Below are 24,869 nucleotides of genomic sequence, written 5' to 3' on the forward strand. Positions count from 1 at the left end.
TAGGATTGTATTGTTATGATATCTTTTTAAATCATGGAATTATTTATATTTTTAACGGATCAATTGTTTTTAAATCATGTAATGTTGTGTAACTGCATCTATGAATCGGACTGTCTGTTTCTTTGTTTTGTTTATGTGCTTTTATGGTAAATTCAACCGCAATAAAGCTATTTGAATTGAATTGAATATATATATATATATGTATATGTATATGTATATGTATATGTGTGTGTGTGTATAAATATATATATGACCCTGTTATGAGTGATGTAATATGTAAGGTCATAAGCAGTACATTGCGGGGGGCATAAGTTATAGTTAGCTCAGGTAACTATAACTGCTGAATTTCTACAGTTTTGTACAAGTGAAATCTGAGCCTACCTACCTATAATGACCCTGTAACCTTTTTGTTTTTCAGAGAATTTCTAAGGTTTTTTTAATTCTATTTCCTTACTACAAGATCCCTGTAACCTTGGTTTTTTTAGTGAATTTCTAATTTTTTTCAATGTTGTTGCTTAACTATAACATCCTTGTAGCCGTTGGATTTTGAGTGAATTTCTATGTTTTTGGGGGATTTTATTTCCTTACTGTAACCTGTAACCTTTGAGAGTGAATGTGTGAGTGAAAGCATGAGTCCCTCTATGGGTGTGTGAGTGGGTGTGTGAGTGTCTGTGAGTCTGGGAATGGTTGCATAAGTGTCTCACTGGATTTGTGAGTAGGTTCATGAGTGTCTGAATGAGTCTGTGAGTGGTTGTATGGGTCTGTGAGTAGCTACATGAGTGTCTGAGTGAGTGTATGAGGGCATCTGTGAGTTGGTGTGTGAGGATCTAAGTGGGTATGTCAGTGGGTGAGTGTGGGCCTGATTGTGTGCGTCAGTGTCTAATATTCTGTTTCGGTGTGTCAATTGCTGTGTGAGTGACTCAGCCACAAAGTAACTGCACCTGCCCTTTTATCCAACAAGAGTCCACAGGTTTGCACAAAATAGCTACCCAAGTGGAGTTCTTTCTTCTAGTTAATTACTAAGTATTCTGTGCTACAGATACATAATGGAGCACGAGGAAATGTCACCAGTGACCTTGTGTGCGTTTTGGCAATGTGATTGTTCCTCTTTATGCAGAAATACTTGATAACATGAATCCTACTATAGAGAAGACAACAAGACAACAAAGAGGTAAATCTCCACCAAACAAGAGTCCTTCCTCTTAACTATAAGAAGTGCTTCTTTGCTTGTTGGAGATGTCCTCATATTCCTTGGCATCAAGAACTCCTCACCAAAATCAGTGGGAAACATGCTGGGGAGCCGCTTGTTAAGCTCTCCATCATCCCGGCAGAAGGACCTTTGGCTTCTACTAGCATGGGCAGGGCCAAACAGGGAAGGATCTAAGTGATTTTCACATTTGCATTCTCCTAGAAATTTAAAGGTAGAACCATGGAGTCAGCTCTCATCAGGAGAGGACAGAAATAACCCACTTATCAAAGTCACATACAGATTGCGCTTGCAATTGGCCAACGATGCAGTCACCTTCACGAAGGATTTCAAATCATTTTTCAATATGGAACTGTTGAGCCTTTGTCAAGCCCAGGAGCTAGGATCATATGTCCTTTACAGAAGTGGAGCTTCAACAGGGGCACCTGCTATATGTTTATATGTATACTGTTGAGGTTGAATTTTTGTGTAATGAGCATCAGGGCCGGAATGGCCCAGGGGACCCTCTCACCCAGGGCCCGGACATAATTTAATGGGGAAGGAGGATTGCACAGTCTCCCTCCCTGGCCAATTTTGGCTCTGGGGACCCAACCTCCAGGGGCCTGCCCACAAATCAGTGGAGGTGGGTGGCCACATGCCCCCTCCTCCCCATGCCAGTTTCAGCCATGGGCACCCAATCTCCTGGGGCCCAGCCCTAATTGAATGGGAGAGGGGTACCATGTGGCCCCCAGGCCGATTTCAGGCGATATATATATATATCTTGCTGCGCTGCCCTATGCCAATGTGAAAGGGCTGGAATGCACTGTATCTATGGAAAACGGTGCATTCCTGTCCTGTTCCCTTGCGTTGGTGCACAAATTGCTGCGTAGCACCAACATAGGCAGGATTTTTTTTTGTACAGGAAGGGGCACTCTCCTTCACAAAAACAATCCAGGTAGGCGTTTTCTTTTTTCTATGTGAGCTGTAGAATGCAGCACACATGGAAAGAGGAAAGAACAAGGAGAAATGAAAACATTTCTTCTTGTTACGCATCCGCTGGGGAGGCCTCCGCTTTTGGAGCTGCCCCAGGTTTACTTGATTTTGTAAATATGGGGCAGCATCAAAAACCCATGGGTTTTTCTAGGGAGCACCACGCAAACCCTTTGGTACACCGCCTTGATCGAGAGTAAGGCAACACAGTGACTTGCGCTGTTATGTCTTACTCGATAACAATGAGGCCATGCAAAGCCATGCAGGGCGACTTTTCACTGCCTCATAAGTATGGTTAAGATGCTTGCACCAATGAAGCGTAAAAAAAAGTGATGCTCTGGCAATGCAAGTCTCTCATAAATAAGCCCCAAAATAGTCTGTACATTTGTTTAGGTCTTTCATCATCAGGTATCTACATATAAAATAAAGGGCAGCGTTATGAAAAATAGATTTAAAAAGTTGTTACTCAATGGGAATTTAACTGTAGTACATTATGAAACTTCTACTAGTTAATGCACTGCAGAGGTCTATGTGTAACCAGAGAGTCACGGAATTAAATCTTGATTGGTGCAGTGGAGAATAGTGATGTGTATTTTTAGTGCTACAAGGTCACAGCCTGTGACAGAAAGCACTGTGAATATGTAAGTCATTATTTTATACTTGCATTACACATTTGTAAATAGTTTTACACTAAAATAGTGCTTCCAAAATTTAGATTTTAGTAATGCCAGAGTGTATGTGATGCAATTTTCTTTTTCTTCAACACCACTTCAGGGGTACTAAGGGCTGTGTAAATGCAATTAACATTAAAAGCAAGCACTTCACAGCTCAGTTGTTAACTCTTTGCACTACCATTCAGAAAAACAAATCTTTGTCATCACAAAGCTTGGAGTGATTTGATCAATTAAAGCTAGAACCGGCTCCCAAGCACCCTTTACCTTTGCAAATTAACTGAGAGTGGTTTTCCATTTCATTCAGGCAAGCAGGCACGCTGGCATGAAAGCTTCTCACATCACTGGAGACTCAATTGATAACATTTCAGCTGATAATGATCTAAATTAGCCGCCCCAGGACTGCTGTCTTTTTCCAAAATAAATGCAAACTTTTTGGATTGCAGGCATAAGTGAAGCTGGGGAATGCATGCCCCCTTCCGATGGCTCCATGGCCCCCTTGGGGGTCGCGCCCCACAGATTTAAGACCTCTGGTGTAGTTCCTAAGAGTGTAGTGGCGTACACTAGAATAGTGTACAGTTTAGTGGCAAAGAGTGGAGTGGGATGAAATGGAGTATGGTAGAGTGAAATAGTGCACAATGGAGGAGCATAGAGTACAGTGGCTTACAGTAAAATGATGTACATTGGAGTGAGATACATTCTAGTGGCACATAGTAGAAGAGCATAGAGTGGAGTTTTGTAGATTGGAGTGGTGTAGAGTGGAATAGAGTACAGTGGAGTGGCAAAGAGTACAATAGCGTATATTCCAGAGGTGTACATTGCAGTGGTGGAGAGTGGAGTGGCATAGAGTTGAATTTCAAAGAGTGGAGTCGCAGCAGTGGAGTTGCATACAGTGGAATAGCATAGAGTGGAGAAGCATAGAGTGGAGTGGCATACAGTGAAGTGGCATGCAAAGGAATAGTGTATAGTAGAGTGGCATAAAGTGGAGTGGCATAGAGTGGAGTGGCATAGAGTTGGATAGCATAGAATGCAGTGCCGTATAGAGTTGTATATAGTGCAATAGTGGAGAGTGGATTGGCATATAGTCTAGTCGCGTAGAGTCTTATACTGTACAGCGGAGTGTTCTAAAGTGGAGTGGCATAGAGTGGAGTGGCCTAGAATAGAGTATGGTAGACTGTAATAGCGTACAATGGAGTAGCATAGAGTGCAGTGGTGTAGAGTCGAGTGGCGTACAGTGGAGTGAGGTAAATTGTAGTGGCATGCCATAGAACAGTGTAGAGCGGAGTGGCATAGATTGGAATAGCGTATATTGGAGTGGCATAGACTGGAGTAGCGTAGACTGGACTGGCATGCAGTGGAATAGTGTACAGTAGAGTAGCATACACTGACATAACATACAGTGGTGTAGTGTTGAGTGGAATAGCATACAATAAAGTGGCATACACTGTAGTGGCGTACAGCAGAGTGGCAAGGACTGGAATAGTGTACAGTGAATTTGCATAAAGTGCAGTGGTGTACAATGGAGTGTCGTACAGTGGTGTAGGGTACAGTGGAGTACTGTGCAGTGGAGTGGCGGACAGTGTAGTGGGGTGAGGTGTACTGGCACACAGTTGAATACCACGAGCTGAGCGGTGCAGTGTAGTTGTGTACAGTGAAATGGTACAGACGTGAGTGGCATAGAGTGGAGTGTGATACAGTGAAGTGGTATAGAGTGGAATAGAGTACAGTGGAGTTTTGTCAAGTGTAGTGATATAGAGTCAAGTGGTGTAGTCTAAAATAGCATACAGCAAAGTGGCAAAGAGTGGAGTGGCATAGAATGAAGTGTGGTAGAGTGTAATAGCATACAGTGGAGTAGCATAGAGTGCAGTAGCATAGAGTGCAGTAGCATAGAGTGGAGTGGAGTACAGTGGAGTGAGGTCGATTATAATGGCATACAGTGGAATAGTGTAGCGTGGAGCGTCATAGAGTGGGGGGGTGTAACGTGGAAAAGTGTACAGTGGAGTGGCATAGAGGTGAATAGTGTAGAGTGAAGTGGCATACAGTGGAGTGGTGTTGAGTGCAGAAGCAAACAATGCAATGACATAGAGTTGCAAGAGGAGAGCTTCTAACAGTGGAATAGTGTAGAGTGCAGTAGCGTGGATTGGAGTAGCGTAGATGGAAGTGCATAGAGTGGAGTGGCGTAGAGTGGAGTGGCATAGAGTGGAGTGGAGTAGAGTGGAGTGGGGTAGAGTAGAGTGATGTAAAGTGGAGTGGTGTACAGCGGAGTTGCATACAAAGGAATAGTGTATAGTAGAGTTGTGCATAGTGGAGTGGTGTAGAGTGTGGAGTGGGCTAGTATGGGATAGCATAGAGTGGAGTGTTGTACAGTCGAGTTGTGTACAGTGGAATAGTGTAGAGTTGATTGGTGTACATTGTAGTGGCATACAGGTAGTTGCATAGACTACAGTGTTGTACTGGAGAGCAACATGCAGTGGAATAGTGTACAGTGGAGTGGTGTACAGTGCAGTGTGGTAGAACACACTGGTGTACAATGGAATAGCATAGAGTGGAGTGGTGTCGTTTTGTGTGACATAGGGTGGAGTAAAGTTCAGTGTAGTGGCATACAGTGGAATAGCGTACACTGCAGTGGAATAGAGTTGCATGCCGTACAGTGGAGTGTCGTACAGGGGAATAGCATACACTGGACTGGGGCAAATTGGAGTGGCATAGAGTGAAGTGAGGTATAGTGTATTGTCATACAGTGGAAAAGCAGAGACTGGAGTGGCTTAGAGTGGGATGGCGTAGAGTGGAGTGGCGTAGAGTGAAGTGGTGTAGAGTGTAATAGCGTAGAGTGGAGTGTTGTACAATGGAGCATAATAGAGTGTGGTGGGCTAGACTATAGTGGCGTATGGTGTAATAGCGTAAGCATGGCATATAGTGGAGTAGTGTAGAGTAAAGTGGTGTGTCATACAGTGGAATGGCATAGAGTGTTGTAGAGTAGAATGTAGTGATGTAGAATTGAGTGGCGTAGAGTGGAGTGCCGTAAAATTGAGTAGTGTACAGTGTAATAGCATACAGTGGATTGTTATAGACTGCATTGGTGCATAGTGGAGTGGTATGCATTGCAGTGGTGTACAGTGGAGTGGCGTACACTGGAATAGCATATAGTGCAGTGGTGTACACTGAATTGGAGTACTATAGCATACACTGTAGTGTCATGGAGTAGAGATGTGCACAGTGGAATAGCGTACAGTGGAGTAGCACAGCATAGAGAAGTATACACTAGAATGGCATAGAATGGAGTGGCGTAACGTATAATAGCATACAGTGGAGTGGTGTACAGTGGCGTGGCATAGAGTGGAGTGGAGTAGAGTGGAGTGGCACACAGTGGATTAGCACAGAGTGGGGTGGCTTATAGTGTATTGATTTGGAGTGGAACAGCATAGATTGCATTAGCATGAAGCGTAGTGGCGTAGAGTAGATTGACATTGAGTGGAGTAGAGTATAGTTCAGTGTGGTATTTGAAAGAGAGTTAGCGTGAAAATGTGTGAACGATGTAGATGTAATTTGTCAAGAATACATATTATGAGTTGTAAATGGTCTTTTTTTGTAGTTCGTTTGAATATTGTAAGTATTGTTAAAGTTATACATTTTTAAAAACGTGGTTATATATTGTTGCATGAGATACCACCGTAAGTTTGCGGTATAGTGCAGTACATGTGGATGAATAGTCAGGTAGAGAAATGTATTCATAAATTTCTGAATGTTTGTACAGCAGTTTATGGAGAATTGTACATTTTTTAAAAAAAAATTTATGTAGTACAGAAATTAACAGGTGATACTGCATTACTCCGTAGACTTTTTTGTGTATATTTGAATATGTTAAAAATAGAAAATACACTGTAGTACCTTATACTTGTAAAATATAGTGTAATACTATCTACTTTTAATTTTTTTAACACATTTTTTTAACTGCAGATTTCCTGAGGCAGTGTTAAAAAATTTATAGAAATTTATAAATACTTTTCCCTTGCCTATTATGACTTTAATAAAGTGGTAATAAGTAGGGGAAAAATATCAAAACTAATGCTTACTTATATATAAAGTTGAAATGGATAACAAAGCCAAAGGCTACCTAAAAACAGCATGGCTATCTTTAACTTTTGTAAAGGCAGTCATTAGCCAATCACAGAATAACCTGTCATCGATTTTCAATGCAGTACTATAGTGAAATACCATGAAATTTCCTGAAACTACAGTAACTACAGATATCACTAATTTAAAATGCATTATAAATTAAGAAATACTTGCCCTACTTACCTATAGTACCTAGAAGAATCATCTGCACACCATAATGTGTAATCCTGCCAAATTTCATTCAAATCTGTCCAGCCATTTTCACACTACGTTTGAGTACAAAGTCTATGGGGAACACGTTGATGGCCAAACACGTTTTGAGCCCATCTCTTTTTTCTTTGCACCCCCTTGATGAATCTCTCTGAATCTTTGCATACTCTACTACTGTTGAAAGAGGGATAGGTCTGCAAAGTTTCATGGAGATTTGTCAAACAGGCGTAAGGTTATTAATGGTGAAAAATCTCAGGAATTCCTATCTCTAGTAACCCTAACTATAACTACAGCGTGGCTAATGCCAATGTGATATATAGTACATCTTTACTCATTGAAGTACTCCTTGAATGGTTGTAAATGTAATACTTTTTGGATTTCGCAAATATTGGCAGTAGCAGGTATTGTTTTTCCCCAAATGTGCCACATTTACAATTGAAAATTCCTTTTTGAATAGGCCATACAGCATTTTAATTCTAAAACCAAATGCAATTTCTCTTTCTCCGACATAGTCATACATTTGTATGAACATATACATGTGCACTCAGTGGTCTTGCTGAATATTGATCCCGGATCATACAATCAGTTACCATATCAATTGGAATTATTAGCATAGAAATGTGAAATTAAAATCCAGAGCACTCGTGATGGCCCCATAGGGTCTAAAAAAGGTTATGGAAAAATGAAACAAGAGGACACACTTGAAACAACTTGCCAGCTCTCAAAGAAATCCATGATCAGATTTACATATTGTTTCTATGAGTAGTACCTTCCACAAATAAGATGTGGATGGTACTACTCATAGACCTAAGCCTAAGCCTAGAATAAGACAGATTTTCTCATAGATAATGATCTGGAATCAGATCTGAAAATTCAGGTGTTACTCACACCTAGGCCTGGAGTACACCTACCCAAACAATGGGCTTTGCGAAATGGACACACATGGCCCGATTCACAAAGATAAAGTTAGACGAAAGTTTAACTTTAAGACTTTCGGTGTTCACAAAGGGCATTTACTACTCGTAAATGCCTTTTGTGAATACTGAAAATCGTAAAGTTCAACTGTCAGCATTCACAAATGTCATTTACGAGTAGAAAATGCCCTTTGTGAATGCAGCAAGTCGTAAAGTTAGACTTTCGTCTAACTTTACCTATGTGAATCTGGCCCACTGACTTTAGGAAAAGGAACCCCTAAATTTGCTACATTACCAGAAGCAGATGTCTTTTAGGAGTTTTTTGTCACTGAGTTTTCCTCTATTTAACACCTTTTTTTGTAAAAAGCTTTTTATTCACTTGAGGTAGAAGCTTTTAACACAAGAATGTTGTGAGTCAGGAGAAAGATCATACTCATGATGTGTGACACTGTCGGCCACTTGGCTAGCCAAAGCTGTGCTCACAAGACAATTCGTTCTTCAGAGGTTGGAGATTTGAGTACTATTGAATTTGAATAAATTAACACCTGTTATTTAAAGTGTTGCATACTGACAAAACTTCAAGAGTGTAAGCAACATAAAAGAGCATGTTATTAAATGTCATCCCCATAAATCATTGAAGATGTTTGAATGAGCAGAAACAGTGGGCCCAACTCAGAAAGATGAATCTTCATATGCAGATCTACTTGGGTGTAGAAAGACACCTACACTAATGTATACCTTTTTTATATTTTTGCTAGTCACCAATTCTGAGTGGACTGTACATCAGGCTATAGACTTACATGTATCAACACTTCCAATTATAGACTGAAGCCTTCTGCGAATTGATTCATGGTCATAAATTACTAAAAGTAACTTGCCAATTATATTTTATGTTCTACCTGGTTGGTGGACATGTCTTTCACAGAGATGAAGACTTTTACCAACCAAGATGGAGATGTCCACACGTAGGTGGAGAGCTCAGAATGGAAGTAAATAGACAAATACTATACACAAGACCCAAGTCACACAGACCTGGCAGCCACTCACTTAAAGACATAAATAAAGAACCATTCCCAATTTTCTGTCCTTTTCCCATTGGACTATGCAATTCTGCAGCTTACATGAACTACAGGAACCACATTCAGCCTACAGGATGCAGACTACAACAGTCAAGATGAAGATGAACTTCACTGAGGAGGACAAAGCCCTTGTAGTTAAGTATGTGGTCAATCATTACAAAAAACAGGCCAGTCTGGAGTCATTCACCCTAAGTGGAGCACAAAAGGCAGCCTTATGGCAAAATGTCTCAGGCTCTGTCAATGTATAAGTGAGAGAGCATATCGGGTGGGGGACACTAAGAAGAAATTGCAGGATGAGAAGATCCAGATAAAATGTTCCAGGATTCAAGCAGATAAATCAACGTTCAACTAGATTCCATCTTTATCTCAAACCTCTCAAGGAGTCTCCCCTCTCTATAATGCACCCTCACTTACTATTTGGGCTGCCTGTTGCAGCAGCCTTCACAGAAGGACAGGTAAGAGTGCAACCACCTCTCTATCCCTTAATGGTATTCGAGAACCACTCACACCACTCTGTTCTTCCCTCCCCCTACTCTGTTATGCAGACACAAAACACATGTCCCTAATACACAGCCTCTAACACACACACTTTTTAAATATGATATAATTTGTATTAATTTCCGTTCAGTCATCCTTCCTCTCATATTGCCATCAATACAAATAAATGGTTTGCTACAGTCGGGGTAGGGGTACTTCCTAAAGCAGTAGGGCAATGAACAGTGCTTGTCTCCTAATGGAATCCTACAATAGGCACATGTATGTTGGTATGCTATCAATATCACCAACACACTAACCAGGATTTATAATTGTTTTTGCAACCCTGACATATTTTTTCATGTTGTTACATTTTAATGAACTGCCTTGCTTACCTAAAACTTATATTGTGATGATTTTAACGCTAATATGCTCATACTCTTCTCCTTTTATTGAACTATGTAGTGTCTATGTTGTTATTCAACCCCTTGACTGCCACAGCCTTTACTTCTGATCCTTGTACTGCAGCCCAGTCAGGACTGGCTATACACAACAGACTGACGGAAGAGTCTAGTCTAGTGTCCCACATCCACAAAACCATCTAAGTTTCTATTTAATCCAGTTATCGATTGGGATGTCTTTTGCTACTTTTCATAGTGTTTAGACTATGGTATTGTAATGACAACTCAACAATATTTCCTTTAGCCTGTGTGTGAACATCCAGGAAATAACCCTCTATGTTATACTGTGCATCCAGCACATCACCAAACAATCATCATGTATGACTGGGATATTGTAGTTCTCTGTATATGCCTCTAATCTCGGCTGCATTGACAGAACAGACCCTGGTGACAACTATGTAACCAACATCAAAAATTACATCAGGTGATATACAGGCAACGGCGATTTAGCCCTCTAACCTTCACTGCTCAGGTAGGTATATGAATCTATGATATTTATTGCTATAGCTAATCATTTTTCTTCTCTCTGCAACTTTTGTATTTTTTTTCAAATGTCAATGTTTTACACATTTTTAAATTTTTTATGGTTTATTGCTTATCTTTAATGTATATCTCGGCATTCCCATCACTTGTTTTAAATATGACTGTTTTGCTTTGATTCATACCTTCCTATCCCGTATGTCACATTAACCTTTTCGGCAGCTTCTAGAACAAGGGATACCTTACCAACACTAACTTCAAGGACACTCGTTCAGTAGCTGAGATCAAGAGTTCCATAAATCAAGTATCGGTAGCTGAAGCTGGTGAGATGACATTTCATATATGTAGTAATTCCACGCAAGGACAACCCTTTCCTTCATATTTTAAGTATGCAGTAATGTTACTAACTTTAAGTGTGACTTATTGCAAAAATTGATTGTTTAACAGATGTGCTGAATTTTTCACAAATTTTATTTTATGATTTATAACGTTTATCACCTTCCTATTACAGGTACTGGGGATGCTGAGCCTGACAATTATGCTGTACCACAAGTGTAGGCCAGCAGTCTGTGAAGGCAATTCTTATCCAAACAATTATGCTGGTGCCTACTGCAGAAGAAGAGGCAGAGGAGCAGAAGTTGGTTGAGGATGATGAGAAGGCTGAAGAGGAAAAGGATGAAGAATAGGATATTGTTGGCCCCACACAAAAACCATCAGCCAAGACCACCCCACCTCTTCCTTCAAGTTCTCTCCTGAGGCCTTCTTGCCCCTGCCACCAATGAAGCAGCAATGGATGCATGTCCGGCCTAGGCAGGAGTCATCTCCACTAAGCCCTCAATCTATAAGTAATTCACTTCACCCCCCTACACACTCCACCACTCTTCTCTCAATAATCTGAATGAGAGGACACCCCTGGTGAGGAGGCACTTTTCCTCTACATTTCCTGAAATCAGTCCTTCCCCGGACATCACAGGTGGCTACCCTCTTTTTGATAGACACCCAGCTAGTAAGGTCAGACATGGCAAATCCTGACCTCAGTCAGGATCAATTTTTCAGACAGCATTCACATTTGTAGGGAGATATTGGTGAAGTGGGACAACATCTTGTGACATTGTAGACAACCGAAAAGTACTCCCTCAAATGGCTTTAGAGCAGACCGTGCATTAGATAACATTGTGAAATGTTACCAAGATATGGCGAAGAAGTACTGTGAACTTCTTCACAGTACATTTTGGAAAGATGTGCATGAAAGAAAGTGCAAGGCAATATGCCCTGACTATGTAAATGATTGAGTTAAAAACAAAGTAGTGCCCATGCAAATATGCAAGGCAAGGCATGCACAACCTTTGAGGTCCACACTACCCATCAATCGTGATGTCAATCCCCGTGCAACACCCATAAACCAACCACATGAACCACCACAACTTTAACAACCATCACCTCAACCACCCTCACCTCAACTACTGCCACCTCAACCAACATCAACACAAGGACCAACACCACAAGGTCAACTACCTCAAGCACCATCAGAAGCAGACTCTCAACCAGTATTGCATAGGCGAAGATACAAATGACCCCTCACCAATACAAATGAAAAACATTTCTCAATTCTACACCCACTTAATAACCCAGTCACTCAAAGATACAGTTACAATTATTTTTGTATGCAACATTCACAAATCTACTTTTGTATAAAAAATCAACTGCGAGTGCTACATTTTAAAACCTAACCTTATCCCATGTACGTGTTCATGTGTTTGTTGCCATGTTAAGTGTTTTTGATGTTAAAAGGTATGTAGTGAAATTCTAACACAAACTTATACATTTAACAATCAGCCCAAAATGTATATTAATAATTCTTTAAAAATGACTTGTTCCCAACTGATAACACACATTCAAGGTTATTTTTTTGTTTCTTTATATTCTTAAACCAAAATGTACACATTATAATAATGATGATAAATAATGTGAGCAGTCCTTTCGACTGGCAAAAATGAAAATAAGAATTCTTTTTATCAGAGGGGAAAAGCACACCTGGAGTGGGAAAGGCAAATTATAAAAACACTGCAATAACTTCAGGGACCAAGTCTATTTACTTGAGCGAATAACCAGAAACTTTATTTAAAAAATAGTCCCACATAAGCAGTCCAAAACATACATATAGAAGTTGTAAAAGAAAGTCAAATGTTCAAATGAAAGTCACCTGCCTAGCTTACCTATAAAGTCATTCCCCCAAACCAGAAGGCATATCAGAATTATGTTCTTGAAATGGGGCAAAAGTCCTGGCCATCTTCAGGTTCACTCATGATCACACAACATTGATATCCCCCTTTGACACAGACTATTGATGGGTGCCTGTTGCAGGAACAGACATCCCTTGAGAATCCCAATGGACAGGTGCTTAGATGGAAACAAGTAACATTTATGAAGTGGGGGATGTGTCAACAGGAGGTGAGGTAGGCTGTGGAGGCAAATGCAATTTAATGCATGTAATCAGGGAGTTCAAGAGGCAGCATATATTTCTATGCTCTTCAGTTAGCGTATTTTTTATTGCATTCACTTCACCTATCAACTCCAGCTCATCCTGTAAGATCGTGAACTGAACATCAGCTATGACCTCCTTGCAATCAGTCATTGAGACATAATCAGGTGGAAGAGGGTGGGCAACATATTAGGGCTCTTGGGTTTCAAAGATGAATGTGTCTTGTTCCAGATGTTGGTGGGGCCTGGTCTTGGGACACCACTGAAAGATGATGTTCTAAGCCAGGTGGAGCCCCATTTTCCACCTCCTCCTTGCTGATGGTGTCCAACCCCTACCCCACTAGAGTAGGCTCAACAGCCTCGATTCTGGTAACTGAATGAGGTTGCCTCAGGATGGATACATTCTCTCTGTTTGTTTAACATTTCTCATCTTTGCTGGTTGTAGACAAAACTTGTGCCCACCTTGCAGTCAAGGATCTGTCACTGATTAGATAATTGTTGGCCAACTCTGTCCACTGATGAGGAATGAGGACAAAATAATGAAATTATGAAAGCATGTGGCCACTACTTCATATATATACAAATTCATTTCAGGGATGTTATATTAATAGATAAGAGAATAATGGAGTTTAGAAGACTTTGACTACTTTTTGCCATAGTGAGGTATAAGGTACAACAAACATTTTTCACGTTCGGAAAATTATTTCAATTAACTTTTAAATTAGTCTGCCATGATTTACAAAATGTTAATGCAGGCCTTCAATGCAGGCCATCTTTTTAGGAATAGAGGCACATATGTACTATTGGGTCAAGGCAAACATTCTTACTTAAGCAAGATGTCCTCTAGAATTCCGTCTATCATGGAAATGTTGTGGTGGTACAATTGCTTCTTTAGTGTTCTAAGAACATATGAAAAATATAGTTGACAGGCACAAACTGTTGGAGGTGGATACAGGCTTTTTAAAAAGAGGCAAATCTTTCATGTTGGATACTGACTTTAAGGTACGCCATGTCAGCATACAATTATGCTGGCAAAATTTAAATTTAACAGAAGTCCAGGTTACAACTGTGATCAACGGTATGTGCACTCCAAATATGGAGCTTACAATCATTTTGGTTGTGCCAACATAACTTAACTATTTTAATACAAACAAGTTTAACTTTTAAAGACACAAATGAACAATCATTTAATCAATTTGTATGATAAGATGATACATGTTAATGACAATATGGACATTATAAGAAAATATTAAACTAAAGACATGACTGACTAGCACTTCCAACACCTGTATGCACTTATGTTAAAATACACCTCTTATATTTACTGGCTCTCTGCAGCACAAAAGCCTTCAGTTGAATCTACATGGTTCAGCCAGGCTGTTCACAGGACCCTCCAGTTCAGTAAAGTCACCCAAGGGTGCTGTGAATGGGAGGGCTGCTGAGCTTGTCCTGGGCCTTGATGCTGGCCCAGCACCAAAGGACTTCTCAACACTTACACCACTCTTTTCCTCTTCAGGTGTGGACCCACTGCACTGCAGCGCATGCTGATGTTTCTCGCTAAGCTGTGTATCTGGCCCCCACCATATAGCTGAGGGTAATTTTGGAAGACTCACTTATGGTTTTTAATTCTTCATCTATGAAGCTGAGGAATCTCTTTTCCTCTCCTTCACCATTTTTGGGAATTAGAATGTCTGAGGAGCAGCAGGATTGTTGTGGCAGATTGTACCCTGGTGATAAGTTGAATCAAAAGGATTGTCCTCTATGTAATTTCCTGTTAGTAGCAGCAAACATAGATCTCCACCCCAAGAATGGAGTTTCCATCCTGCATGCTGAGGTCTCTCCTTCGCAAATGGATTCTCTGTCTTGCATGCGGATTCACCACACCACAAGTACTCAAAACACAATCAAAAAGATATTTCTTGTTGCATTGCATACTAGTGCGCCAATTAGGACATCATGGCATTAACTACCTGACCCCAACAAATGAAACCCAACCTCAGCTATGTTTTCAACCACTATCAGACGATCCTCTTAATGAGGAAACCGTTCAGGAAGGGAATTGCAGTAACTTACGGCTTAAACTGCAAACATCTAACTTCCATGCATTTCAAAATACGCTTTAGGCCCGAATAGCACCTGAAAATATGTGTTATCACTGAATTTGTTTATCAAAAATGTTGTAACTAAAGAATAAAAGGCAAGTGGATATCTAGAATTATTTAAAATTAGTTTAGTTGTTTTTAATATATTCGATTGTTACATTATTTTTAGGTTATATTTTAAAAATATTTCATAAATATTATAAGTGGAGTATTTATGTATTTTTTTTTATTTGTAATTACTTTCGGTTATTTGATTTAAAAAAATCAAAAATCCCATGGGGTTTTTTAGTCCCTACCTCTTTTATTTTCTATGGGACGGTGTTGCAGTACCAGTGGTTGGCAATGTGTAGTGCTGGATTTAATACTATTTTTAAGTAACTTACACCTGCTTGTGAATTCCAATAAGTAGTAAGCTTACTCAAAAGTGTAAACATACTCAAAAGTGTGCGTTACCTTTGTGAGCCAGGCCTGTAGTGCTTACAATACAGCACGTGCAGTAACATTTACCATTACTATTGACAGCTGAGTAAACAATGAAAAAATTATATCCTCGGCCTATGGATACACCATACACAACATTAGTATTACACAAACTTTTATTGAAAATCCTCTGATAGAAATATCAGGCTGCATTTTAAAAATCACCATCATAGAAACCTAAGAGAAATCATTCCCTTCTGACAACATTTGAGAACCAGATGCAACTACTCATGGAGAGAAGACTTTTTCAAACATGCTGAAACCCTCATAAGGAGGCTTCGAACAAGAGATCACTGAAAGCCCAGAATCACAGGATGTTGAGATGAAGCCAAGTCTGCCAGCTCCCCACATTAAGTTTATTGTCCTGCCCTTCCTAACACAAAAAGTGCTATGACATGGCCTGCTCTGACGACATCATTGTGCTTTCTTCAATGACTTTCAGCCATTCTGAACAGCAAATGTGCTGCTAGACAACATGGCTAAAAGACGTTCACATTGATAAGACCAATAGGTCGGGCATTGCCAATATCTATTGGCTATGCCAATGGTTGTTCGGTGTTTACAGGGACTTGCTGAATAAATGTGAAAGTGATAGTGAGAGACAGAAGAGGAGCTTTGAAGTGAAGTGAGGATGTGGTGTAATGGCTAAAGCTGTTGATAGGGGAACTGGGGCACCAGGTTCGAATCTTGGAGTCGGCTGAACAGTTTGTGATTCTGGGAAAATCACTTACGCTTCCTCCTGCATACAACAATGAATGTGTCATTGTGTAATGTTAGCACTATAGCAGGATGGACAATGGAACAAGTGTTCCAATACCTTTGGATGGTGCAAATTAAATACAAAATAAAAGGGGATGATGAGATGGGCAAGCAACGACGGGAGAGGGAGGAAGCAACAATCAAGGAAGAACAAAAATACCTTTATTGAAGCAGGATCAGTGACAAAAATCATTGTGTCATTGTGAAATGCAACTGGTGAGTACTTAAAGCGCCCCAATATCATCGGCTCAGGATTGTGCTATGGCAAGATGAAGGACGAAGCAAGCGCTAAAAAACAATTGGATCTTGCAAAAAAAAAAGTGCTGTTCATGTTTTAATTTTTAAAGAAATGCCTTCATTTATGCACACACATGCATTTTGGTAGTATGTGTGTATGTGTACAAGGTAGACTATGGCAAGAGGGAGAACAGAACGAGCACTCCAAAACCATTGGATTATGCAAAAAAACAAAAAAATTAAAGAAGCAGTGATGAAGGAGGTAGTGAGGGATGAGTCAAGCATGAAAGCATGAGGGGATGGGGAGATCAGCAAGCAACGATAGGAGGAGGCGGGAGGAAGCAACAATGAAAGGGTAAAAACAATACCCTAATTGAAATAGGATCAGTGCCAAAACTGAATGTGCTTAAATTGCTTCAATAGCATCAGATCTTGCAAAAAATTTAAAAAACAAGTGATGGTCGTGTTTTAATAACTTTTAAAGAAATGCATTTGTTATGTACACAAGCATGGATTTCAGTGGTATGTGTGAATATGTACAAGGGAGACGGCCTAAAAACACAATTACTCATATGGAGAGCTTGAAACTAAACAAAAGAATAGCTCCACAAACTGGGAGCAGCGTAAGGAGATGTACTTGATCTATGCACTATGGGTGGGCCAAAGACAAGAAGAGGGCATGACGCAAGCATTCCATGAGGAATGGCATCAAAGCATATGAGAGCGATGCTGAAGTTTAACAATGATAAGAGATGGGTGGCCTGTAAGCCCACAGATAGAACACAATCCGTCTTTTCGAGACAGCGAATGAGCTGTCTAGCCGAGACCTAAAAACAGTGGATTTTGCACAGGCAAAACCTGCAGGCTTTACCATTGCTTGTTGTGTTTAGAAACTGGGAGATTTAGGGATTTATCCATAATCACAAAATGTGGAACTGAGGCCAGCGCTAGGGAGATGACATGGCTCCCTTTCGGGGGAGGATGTGGCGTAAGGGCCAGACCTGATGACTATCAAGCTGGGAAACCGGTCTGAATTTCGGCGTCGACTTAACATCTTTGATTTTAGGCAAATCATTTATAATTGCCATGCCGACAAAAATGAATGTATCCTTATGTAAAGTAACTGGTACTAATGTCAAGCGCTCCAATACCTTCAGGTGGTGTTGGCCCTATATAAAACTGCACAAGAAAAATAAACTAGTGCTAATGTAAAGCACTTTAATACCTTCAAGTGGTGTTGGTGCTATATAAAACTCCACAATAAAAGCAACTGGTACTAATGAAAAGCACTCTAATACCTTCAGGTGGTGTTGGCACCATATGAAACTGCACAAAAAAAAGTAACTGGTGCTTACGTAAAGCGCTCAAATACCTTTCAGTGATGTTGACGCTACATAAAACTGCACAAATAAATGTGAAAAACAGAGTCATGGAGGAGGGAATCTGTGCAACTAAGTACAGCGGGGACAAGCAGCAATGGGCAGGAGGTGGACAGGCAACCAATAGTAAATGCAGGCAGCCATGGGGAGATTAAGTGATTTGCCGATAATCACAAAATGTAGAACTGAGGCCGAGTCTAGGGAGATGATGTGGCGTCCTCTTGGTAGAGGATGTGGTGTAAGGGCTAGGGCTGCCGACTATGGAGCTGGGAAACCAGGTTTGAGATTCAGCGTTGGCTTAACATCCTTGATGCTAGGCAAATCACTTAGGGCCTTTTTATGACTTTGGCTGTCCTACAGTGGATAGTGCAATGCGCTGTCTGCTTTAGGACTGCCAAATCCATGGTGTTGCTACCTGCCAAAGTAGAACTTCAATCCTGGTCTGGTGGGCGGTCTTGCGGCAGTCTGCGGTGGCAGTCTGTTAGGCACTTAGAAGAGCCTAACATGAAGACTGCCGCTGTCAGAGCGCCGACTGCACCTTCCTGTATTTCCTGTATAGTGTAGCATACAAGCTACACCGTGCAGGAAATGGGGTTAAAACCCAGGGGGTCACTATGTGCCCTCTCCCCCCACATGCACCCCCAGGCCGAGGAGCGGCAGGAATATGTCCCCCTTAGTTGCTTCACTGCCACCCTTTTAATGGCAGGCTCACAGCTATGGAAAGGGTGGTGGTTTGGTAACTCATAATATGCTTGGCTGTGCTGCATCGGCACTGCCAGCATATTACTATGCCTGGCCTGACTGCCCCTACCATGCTGGAGGAACCTGAATCCTGGCGGAGGCAGCCATCCTGTGGTGGTCTGGCCACCACACTCCTAATGCGGTGCACAGTGACGCAGTTTGGCAGTGGTCGGACCACCACCCCAAATAAGGCAGCTGTATTTGTAATAAGGCCCTTAATCACCCTGTGCCTAAAAAAAATAATTTGTCCTTGTGTAAAGTAACTGGTGCTAATTTAAAATGCTCCAATACCTTTGGGTGGTGTTTGGCACTATGTAAAAATGCACAACAAAAGTAACTGGTTCTATTTTAAAGTGCTACAATACCTTTGGATAATGTTAGTGCTATATAAAACTGCACAAAAAGAAATGTGAAAAGCAGAGTCATGGGAGGAGGGGATCTGTGCAACGGAGCTCAGCGGGGCAAGCATCGATGGGCAGGAGGCGTACAGTCAACCAACAGCAAATGTGGGCTGCCACAGGGAAATGAACTGATTTGTCCGTAATCACATGATGTGGACCTGAGGGCGAGGCTAGGGAAACGATGTGTCCTCCTCTTGGGAGAGGATGTGGTGTAAAGTCCACAGCTGCCGACTATGGAGTAGGGAAATTGAGTTTCATTTCAGCTTCAGCTTAACATCCTTGATTCTGGCAAATCACTTAATCTACCCGTACCTAAAAAATAACTGTGTCCTTGTGTAAAGAAACTGGTGCTAATGTAAAGCATTCCAAGACCTTAGGTGATGTTGGCACTATATAAAACTGCACACAAAAAGTAACTGGTGGTAATGTAAAGCGCTCCACTAAATTAGAGTGGTGCTGGCACTACACAAAACTGCCCCAAAAAAAACAGAAAGAATCACAATGTTAGGCTGGTTTACCGTAGTAAACATGAGAAAGTGCATTGCATCGACAATCAGATTAAAAGGACTAGTGTTGCCATGGACACTGAAGGGCAGGCAGACCTTGATGACCTCAAGACTCAGCCTGGCTCCTTTGAAAATAATTCATGTTAAGCAACAATGGAGCACAGAAACACTTCAACGTGAATGTAGAAAAAGTGCCACCCTATAAAATGAGGTGCAACAAGGTGAGACATGAACAGTTTTTTTAAAACTTCTTTTTATTATTCACTGCTTTCAGCTTATCCAGAACAAGAGACATGCATATAAATTTGTCTTCATTTGTAACCTACATGTATCTGATGCTTTTAATGCAACATCCCATTATTGTATTCGATCACACTACCTGGGAGCCGAGTTGCTCTAATTTTTAGCAGCAGTATAATTTTTGTTAACGATAAGATCAGCATCTTAGCATAACAGAGGAACAACGATAACATAACAGGGAATTTAGAGTCCCCACCCTCTATCCAACCCCCACCCCTCCCTCCACCCTCTTGGCAGCGACAGACAGGCAGCACAGTACCTCTCACATAGGTAAAAAACTAGCGGTGCACCCTTAACCGAGTCATATGTTCAAGGTGTGGGAGGGTGCCTGCAGCGATGTTACATCATATGGTATTGGAATGGGCCCATTGCTCGGTGAGCTATGTATACTCTCATTCTCACCCTCATTCACTGCTGTGGACACTTCCATCAACATTTGTCCCCATTCCAGGAGATCACTCTTCGCATTCTCATCGGTCCGTACTGTTTTGAGACGACATTCCTCAGCTGCCGCCCATTTCCGCAGGTCATCTATCCATTTTTTCCACGTGGGTGTTGCTGGGTGTATCCAGTGGATCACTATCCGCCGTTTCGCCAGAACCAGCCCCAGTAGTGCAAACTTATAGCGCATCCGAGTCCCTTTTTTGGGCGTCGGCAGCACGCCCAGAATACAACGTTTTATGGAGGTGTCTATCCGCACAGCCTTGGTTGTGCTAAGGGACAGCACCACCTGGTGCAAGTACTGTTGCAGGCGCGGACAATCCCAGATCATGTGCATGAACGAGGCGGGGTCTGTGCCACATCGCGGGCACGCAGAATATAACCCTGGAGTGAAACACGCTCGCCTCTGAGGGGTCATGTATATGAGGTGTAGATAATAGAACTGGATTAGCTTGAACGGTGCATTACTTGTAGCCTCCGCTACCTGTGCCAGTGCTCACTTCCACTCACCATCAATGGGACAGTCAAGTCGTCATCCCATCTTGCCCTGATCATGTCTAGATTCAACCCCTGGTCCTCCTTTAATGTCTTATATATACACAGTAGATAAGCCCACAACTAGAGCCCGCATCTAACAATGTTACCAACGTGCAGAACTCTACAGGTTCATCTGGAAATGTTGTCCACATCTCTCGTACTCTGCGTGATATTTTGGTGTACTGTAAAAATTGCCCCGACGGCACCTGAAACCAGTCCTGAGCATCTTGAAAGGTCATGAATGTGCTGTTCTGATACAGATCCCCTGCAGTCCCACAGGGATTTAACAAAAAGAGCTCTGGGACACGTAGAGGCAGCGAGGCAGTAGTACCATTTTGGATACCGCCACCCACCCCATAACCGACAGCGGCAACTTGTTCCAAAACGATATGGACGCCTGCAGCCCATCAAGAACCCTCCCCATCTTCAGATCATACTGGGACTCCAGCTGATGGGCAATCTGCTTTCCTAGGTACCGGAAGCGATCACACTTTCAATCCATGCCAACTACGGGGAGGTTGTGAACTGCCCCCCGCGCCAGTGCAGCAAGACGGGAACAATATTGTTTTCTGGCAATTAATGCAGAAGTCAGAAGACGCCCCGAATTAATTTAGTATTTCCCGAGCCACTGAGATTGCCCCTTCCGGCTCACACATATAAAGAAGAGCATAGTCTGCATATATGGAAACCACATGTGTACGACCGTCTACCCATGGCGCCATATCTCTATGCAAGCGTACAATCAAAGGCTCCATGGCCAAAGCAAACAGAAGCAGAGATAATGGACACCCCTGCTGTGTGCTCCTTCCAACCTCTATAGTGTCCGACACGTGTCTCCCAGTCCGCACTCTGGCCACAGGTTTGTGGTATAGTAGTTTGACCTAGGCTATTTACTCACTCCCAAATCCCATTGTCTGCAATACTTCCAAAAGGCAGTCCCACAGGAGAGTATTAAAGGCTTTTTCAATATCCAGGACGACTACTGCCACCATGAGGTTTGTGTCTGCGACCGAGTGGAGTACATGTGACAATCTTCGTAGATTCATATGTGTTCCTATCCCAGGTATGAACTCGCATTGGTCCTCATGCATCAATCAGTTCACCACTCTCCACAGCCTGAGAGCCAAAACTTTGGCCTGCAATTTGGCGTCCACTCCCAGCATGGACAAGGGCCTATATGCAGCAGGGTCCTCAGAGTCTCTGTCAGGTTTGGGGAGCATGACAATCTGTGCCTCGCGCATAGAGCGGGGCAGGACTCCAGCCTGCTTAGCCTCCCGAAGTGTGTCCAACAGATGTGGGAGAATTACATCAGCATACGCCTGATAAAAGTCTAATGGGAGACAGTCGGGCTGGGTGCTTTGAACCTGGCCATCCCTTGTAAGGCTTCCTGCAGGTTCCCCAATTGTAGTGCCGCCTCCAGGTCTTCCCGCTGGTCCGAGAGCCGCGGCAGTGGTACCCCTCTGAGAAATTCGCTCCTGTCTGAGCCATTGCCCCCTGTGTTCCCACAGTACATAATCGCCAAGTGAGCAAATAAAATTGCATTGACACCAACCTGTGCCACCCTGTGAGAATCAGCGGGGGTGGGTGTTCACGCTTCAACAGCCATGCAAGCAATCTACCAGATCTATCCCCTTCCCTATGCAGTAGCTGCCAGTATTCCTTGCGGGTCAAGCAATCTAGTCTATCCCAGGTCTCTCCCACCATGCACTGTGCCTGTAGCAGAGCATCAGAAGACTGATCTGTCACGCGCCCCTCGTGTTGTAGCCTAGTCAATGTGTCTTCCTCCCCACTCAACTCTGCCTCCAATCGCTTGCTGGTGCCCCCCACCCTGGACAGGCAGTCCCCCCTAGTGACCACTTTAAAAGTATCCCACTCATTAGACATGAACAGTTCAATCATTTTGCACAGGAAAAACATGGCTATGCAATTACAACACAAGGCAGAGGTACTTTAGAAGATCTGACAAACCCTGTGATAACGCATACCTGATTCACCCACATGTGCAGAAAAAAAACAGAGACTGAACATTTGCCAAGTAATAGCAGCCATGCACACATGCTTTAATCAGCATGTAGGCTATACACTAACAAGACGTTAAAAGGCAGAACACCACCACTCATAAAAACAAAACGGACAATAATGAGGGTGTAAACCAGTGACAAAGTCAGTGAGGGGGTGATTTGTGGACAGGGCATGCACCTGGCGGTGAGAAGGAGCAATCAGAGATGGGAGGGGGGAGATGGGGGAAACAGAAAGCAGCAACTAAGGGAAAAGCAGTGACAGGGAGGGGGGAATTCGTTGACATTCAAGAACTGGGAGGTGCGAGGGAGTAAGCAGCGACAGAAGGGAGGAGGTGGGGAAACAAAAAGCAGCAACAATGGGAAAAGCAGTGAGGGGGAGTTGGCGATCTTGGAATGGGGCATGAGGGCAGGAGGGAGGAACGGAGCTAGTAAAAGCACTAGCACTGTGCAGAGTGCTGAAAAATAAAGAAAAAAGTAGGTTCTAAAATGGTCATAAAAACAGGAGCATTGCATGATACAAGTACTTAGTCCATGCTCTGAGGGGATAGCTACAGACAAGAAGAGGCATGACTATGCATGCTATTGACAAATAGTGCCAAAGAATATGAGACAGATGATGGAGCGAGCAAATGGGAAGCCTGTGGGTGGGCTGAAGCCCACAAATTAAACACAACTTGTCTCTTTGAGATATAGCATGTGCTGTCTAGCTGGGACCTAAAAAGAGTATGGCACATCCCCAAGAAATTATTTTGGAACCAAGAACACGTCACACTTTGGAAAGATTTGTGTGCTTCACTACTTTTTGTGAATAGACTGCAAAAATACCAAAGATCCTTAAACAAAACTAAAACATCCTCAATAATACAGAACTCACATAGAACACAGCAAAAGTAGTTTGAGAAACCAATTAGTGAAAAGAGACGTCAAACAGACTCTGAGATTCAATGCACCCTTCAATCCTCTTTTGGACATCTCACCAGTAATTGAATACCATAAATGTAGATCCTGCAGTACTTGTACCCAAATCAAAGAATAATTGAGCTTTACATGTCACAGCGTTCAAATTCGTCACAAGGCATTTACCTACTGCATATCCCAACAAGTTGTCTACACAACCATCTACTCATGCCTGCTCGCATATATGAGAAAGACAGATTCAAAAATAAGATTAAGAGTTAAACAACCCAAAACCAGGATCGGTAGAAGAATCCATTGAGCCCACTAATAGAACACTTCATAAATGAGAGTCACACAGAAAATGACCTTCGTTGGACAATATTTTGTCAGGTTTTCCCTAATTCTCGTGGGGAAAATATGGAAAAAATATGTAATAAAGTGTGTATGATTTTGTCCTTTAGAATTCACATTAAAGGTTTGAATATTCAAGAAGAAATCAACAACTTATGGTTATCAAGCAGCTAATTTCTGTTTCAAAAATGGCATATCCCTGCAGTAGTCCTTTCACAGATATGTGTATTTTGACCCATCCAACATCTATAGTTTCATAGTTTTACCAGATGTAGACATGCTGAGCATAAAAAATTGGTCTTTCCCAGTGCTTAATTTGTAAAATATTAAGTGCAAGTGCTCAATTTCTTTTAGGAGGCCACACACACTTCCCTCAGCTCCACCCACTTCCTCCAGTGGCTCCACCCACTTACTCTATTGACTCCACCCACATCCTCAACTGGCACTACTGACTCTCAGGTACCAAAAAACTAGCACATGGTGGCAAAGGTTTGTTTAGTGGATCCTGGGCAGACACAATAAGGGTGCCTCCATGCAATTTGGTGGCTGAAGTGAAGCAACATGGCAGTAGCTAGCAGTGAGTGTTCTACAGTCCCTATCCCAAAGTACTGTCTGTAAGAGAGCCAATGTTGAGAAGGAGATTCCTACTTAAGTT

This window comes from Triturus cristatus, chromosome 6 (genome assembly GCF_964204655.1).
Source record: "Triturus cristatus chromosome 6, aTriCri1.1, whole genome shotgun sequence".
NCBI classification, from domain to species: domain Eukaryota; kingdom Metazoa; phylum Chordata; class Amphibia; order Caudata; family Salamandridae; genus Triturus; species Triturus cristatus.